We start from the raw sequence: 6,059 nt of genomic DNA, 5'->3' as shown, positions 1-6,059 counted from the left end.
TAATTTGTTAATGAATTTTATCACCCTTTCTATTAGTTATCATTTTCTTCAAGTGACATGAGTTTAAATGAGCCAAGCTAGAGCTCGGATTTCATTTTCCAAGCTCAAACTCGCCTTATAAAGTTTGACTTGAACTACAGTTAAGGTTGAGCCAATCTCAAGCAAACTCAACTCGCTCGTTATACATTCCTACGGAAAACCTATGGAAGAGGCCCGTCTTTCAACTCGCTCATTTCAATAATGGTAAAACGCTTCACCTTCTTACCGAAGAGTGGACCTGACCGAAGACTCTAAGAGCCTAACCATTCCTATAATGGTAAAACGCATCGACTTCTCATCAAAGACATTAATTACGAATCTGCCTTGGAGGCAAACCATTTCACCCCTTGTTCCTTTCATGCCACGTTCCCCTCGTATCGTGTGCAGATCCTAGAACAATGCATTGATTCGAAGGATGTATCTATCGTTCTACAGATATTCTGCTCGTGCAGCCCCCACATACGAAGTTAGAATATGTTCTTCTGGTGCCAAATTACCGACTGACAATCATATCCCTCCGACTCAGAGTGACAATCAGATTTCTCTCTCTCTCTCTCTCTCATCTGCCTCTCTTTGCCGATCGATCAACTTGGCATATCAAAGTTTAATAATCCACCTCTTTTGACGAGCAATGGAATCCAAAGACATGGTTAGAGAATGGAGCTTAAGGAAGTGCCGAGTCGAAAAGGTCGTCTGAGAAAAAAAGGTCTTCCACTTGCTTTCTAGAACCGCTGTTTCTGTCCCTCTTTCTCTCCCGACGTCTGGTGATCAATCGATTTATTCATCTACCTTTCTCTCTTTACAAATTTTTTCGATCTCTCTCTCCAGTATGGACCTTTATATGTGAAAGTCCCTAGTTACTACCATGCAACAATGTAGGACGCCATGTTAGCCAGCTCAATTAAATTAGTTCTTTGCAAAGAATCCGTGTCCTGGTAGCTTGGCGAGATATCAAAAGTAGAGCACCCAAAAAGGTTGTGAGGTTTTCATTTGAATGCTAGCTCCCAAACAGAGCCCTTGGTTGTTTAAATTAAAAGTGTGAATGAGGTCAACACTAGGTATATACATCCATATGCAAGAAGTTGAAAGAAACAACTTCCCAAGTAAATCAAATCACTACAAACAAAGCGAACTTTTACTGACGGGAAACAAAACCGTCTGTTAAAAAAGGATTTCGTCGGCGGCGTCCCAATGGTATCAATAAAAAAAGCTTTTATCTACAGTCGGATATAGTTTTCAGAAAAGCTTCATATTTGCTGATTTCCGGAAAGAGTCGTCACTAAAAACTGGATATTTACTGATGAACTAACGGATAATCAATATTCATTTCAGCCAATAGTCTCGTTTGACTATACTCGTCAGTGGTCAATGTTTCACTGACCTTATGGGTGCCTGTCAGTAACAGTAATGGTGTCCCTCGCGGAGGGAATAGGTTCTAATGTATTTCGTGCATGTCGGTAAGGATTCAACTTTTACTGATGGCCTTCGTCAATCGTCATTGTTGATTGATTATCACTTGCGTCGTCAGTATTTTTCTGTTTATTATTGACATTTTTTTCTTGAGTCATCAGTATTTATAAGTTTATCACTAAAGTTTCCCTTGCCCTCAGTGTATGTTCGTTTTACTGATAGGTTTCGGTGCGCATCAATGTAGCCTCTCTTACTGACGGTTCTGCTGTTCCAGTCAATCAATGCTAACCCTTATTTTCTCCATCGGATTCCCTTTCCCCCTTTCTACTTTCTGTTTTCTCACTGCAGGTATGGCTGCACAAGTAACCCAGTCATTCGGGCTCAACTAGTATTCGCTCGAAAAAACTCAGCTTGTGCTCGACTCGTTTATAAATGAGCTGAGTTCGAGTTTATAATGATACTCGAAATGATAAACGAGTCGAATTGGAGTTTCAGGAACTCGATTCGTTTATACTCAACTCAACTCGCAAACCAATACTCTATATAATATTGTCAAAACCGGTTTTACAAGTTATAGAGTTAAACGAGTTAATGCTTACACAAGTTGAGCGAGTTAATGCTTACACGAGTTAATATTAAACGAATTAAATGGGTTAAACTAATCGAGTTCCAGCTCGATTTTGCGTAGGCAACTCGAGATCGAGCTTGCTATAAGGAGCTCGAGTCAAGACTTTAGAGCCAAGCTCGAGCTCGAGTGTTTTCAGACGAGTCAAATTTGAACTGGCCAAGCTTGGGCTCGACTCGGCTCCTGTGCAGCCCTAACTGCAGGTCTTCTTTACCTCCAGCAATGAAGCTGCACACCGTCGATGTGACGACCTCCATTGGCGACCCACCTCCACTGGCCACCGTCGTCCATATCGCACCCACCTTCACTGGCCACGGTCAGTAACAAGTGCACCCACCTTCATCGGCCATCTGTTAGGGCAGTGTGTAATGAGGTTTCCTCTGCACAAATTCTCTGCTCTAATTAGCTGCTCCCGACGCTCACACACGCTCGTTTTCCCTTTTCATTTAGTTACCGCGCTTCTGATGCTCACACACAGCTCTAATTCTCTACTTTTTTAGTTTATGTAAATTAGATTGGAAAGCATTTCAATATTTCATGGTAGATCATTTTACTGCTTCAACAACCTATCCATCTACAACCGTTCACTTTAATGCAACTGCAACCTACAATTTTGTGCACCGTCCTATCAATCATCATCATTTACACTTCGCTGCCTTTGTCCAGTGGGCGACAAGCTATTTTAACTAGAATATATTCGTGGTCTGATTGTGCTCGTCTAGCTGTCCACTATTTTAAGGGTCTGGAAACGTCAATACAAAACGAACTTTTTACCACATAGAGTACCTGTCAGTAATAGTGCAAAGTTTACTAACATTACTATGCTGTCGGTAAAACAATGACGGTTTCGCAGTTTCTTCAGCGACACCATCTACGTTACAGGTGCAGTGTGCCATTAATATATATATTACTGACGGTTTTGCTTTTTCTTTTGACATTTCCTTCACGTCAATAAAACTGCTATTTTTTGTAGTAGATGTGGATTTTATTTCCAAGCTGGAAATCAACCTTGACATGACTTTCTATATGCAAGCAAACAAATATTTTTCCCTTTTCCTAAATTTTGTTTCCCTATTTTTAATTTGCCTCCAGATTCACACCACTTTCTCTAATCAACAGTAGAATATTTTCAAAACATTTTCCCTTGCTTATGGGGATAAGGATCTTTGCATAACTAAAGTGCAAATCAATTGATAGTCTCTGCAACATTTGTTATACACATGGGTTGTAAAATGTAGCAACAGACATAAGATGTATTATTTAATACCAAATACTTACATATTTTATGTACGGTGAAGTTCCCCAAAAGATTGTCCTCAACTCAACTTCTTTTTTTCTGGGTTGCATATGGGTGCACATCGCTATTCCATTTAGCATTCACTTATAAGGTCTTCCCATCTAGTTCTCCAACTACCAATAGCAAGTTACTTACTCCAAAGGTGTACAGCACAATTACTCCAAAGGTGTACAGCACAAAAGCTTAAGAAGCATGCACAAGTCTACTTTTGGATTTGTGAATCAAAGCAAAAAGTCATACCAATAAATAGAGCATGTCATGTACTTTATATACATGATACAACAGTTGCATATCACAAAGCTTATGGTTGTCTTTTGAATGCATGCATGTATAAATAAAAGATCCTACTCAATAAGCTGGAAATGATTGGTGAGAATGGTTGTGAATTCAAAAAATGACAACATAAAATAAACAGAACTGATGATTGGCCACTGTTCAAACATTTGGTGCATACTTTTATGAAGCATGTGAGTGCATACAACTTACCATATATATCACAAATCATTACTAATAGGTACTCCAAATTTTTTATAAACATCTAATCAATTGAGGAATGCTTAATTCAAGCTTCATGAGCATGTGAACTTCAAAAACAAATTATTTATGTGAAGATTACCAAATTTATGAACCAATTTAATCTAGGATTGAAGCCTTTCAGTTCCAATCCACATTTGCCTATATGCTAACTGTATGGTTGCCTTTGGCATTTCACAGTCTACCACTGATCATTTATTTTAACTGTTGGTGACTCCTTGAGCATCTGTTTCAGCTAACTATGCTTCAATAGAATCATCTTCAACTTGCACCCTTGTGTGTAACAAATGACATACACAAGTCATGCGAAGGCAGTGAATATTGCTTGTACTGAATGCAAGACACAAGACATTCAATCAATAGCAGCATTGTATGATTGATTTAGTCTCAAATAACGACATTTCTATAGATGTTCAAGTATAGTAGAATAGATGACTACAACCTATTGTCTGCTTTGTTGGTTGTGGTAGTGGCAAATCAACATCTACTTCATTTAAACTATGGTACAATAAAACATCTTTCAACTCCATCAAATGCATCATGTATAATGTGTAACAAATGAAATAAGTACTTGTTCTCTATTGAGGACATATGGACATATAACCTATTGTCTCTTTTATTGCCAGCTATAACAAATCAGCATATGCTCCACCCCTCAAAGCATCACCTTCAACATCTAACAGATGACATTACTACTCATTCTAGTGCATAAAGTCAATGAATTTTTACTTAATATGTTTTACCTGGTATTTTTGTTTGTTGAAACATGTTTTGCAACAGGTGTAACATACAACTTCTTATTGATTTCAACAATAAAAACACTTGGACCCAAACAACTAAAATAACCACTAAGCCCAAATCCGACGCAGTGTCCAGACTGCCAATGCCCGTCCATCACAAGCATGAGAAGGTCGATCTAATAGCTACAAACCCTCAAGAACTATCTGTAGAGATAGAAAGAAGGGTCAAAATTCCTCTAAGTATGGAAAAATTCAGCTATAAATGGAACATGGCCCAACAAAGTAATATTTTATCTCTTCAAACAAAAACGAATGAGTCCCTATGATCAACAGCCATAAGTACCCAAATCTTAACACACAAAAAGTTACGTCTCATTATCAGAAACAAAATGAGGTGTGTACAACCTTCAAAATTTTGTAGGCTTCCAACCGTGGTTCTCTGACAATGTCATGGTCATCGTGCTGAGCAACAATAGAAAACCCCATAGGCACTGACGGGCAAAACAGAACACATCTTCACCAGGCGATCCAACAGATCGAGGGTAACATGTAGTGAAGCTTCCTGAGATATCCCAGATCGCCGCTGCAGCAGCATGCCACCTCTAGGCACCCGGGTTGAGGGACCAGGAGACGCCTCGCTCTCCAACAACAACAACAAAATCCCAGACCCTTATGCCACCCAATACCCTATGGACCCTCCAGTACAGACAGAGGAGTGTGCGCCAACAATGAGCTATCGCACACCACCACCTCCCGAGACAAAGCCAAACACTGGGCAAAAACACAAGCTCCCACTCACATAAACTGTTGCACACAGTCAACGTTTCGCCTTCGAATTTCAAATGTGAGGGTTTCTCATCATTAGACATCGTCTATTACCTCTCACAAAAACTGCCCTTAGGCTCGGTTTCTCATACAACAAAAATAAGCCATTTTATAACTTGATTTAATGGCAACAAAACAAAGTCGAGTAAACATGCAACAATACATAGTATCTCACATCCAAAAATTCAAATAATAATATTGTAATCATTATATAGAAACAAGAGATCTCAGAACCCTTTTTCTGAAATTTCAAACAAAACTAAAGGCATTATAGAGCAAATACAACATAATATTTCACTTTTTCACTGAAATTGCAAACAATTTAATAAAAACTCTCTTTTGGACATTTTAAGGACTTAGAGGGTACCAATTCGCTATTTCGTATGAAATATCCGACTCATGCTGAAAATAACACATGCCTCTTCTTGAAAAAGTTTTTAGCAAAAACGTTGCGACATGAATATTTGAAAAATATAACCGCTTTTCCGAAAACTACACTACTAAGGTGGACCATTCTTGTAATTTTTTAAATTTGATATAAATTTGGTCCAACCCTAGCCCTCTTTTCATTTCTTGCTGGTCTTTCTCT

Source organism: Nymphaea colorata, chromosome 8, assembly GCF_008831285.2.
Source record: "Nymphaea colorata isolate Beijing-Zhang1983 chromosome 8, ASM883128v2, whole genome shotgun sequence".
Lineage (NCBI taxonomy): Eukaryota > Viridiplantae > Streptophyta > Magnoliopsida > Nymphaeales > Nymphaeaceae > Nymphaea > Nymphaea colorata.
This window is presented reverse-complemented; position numbering follows the sequence as displayed.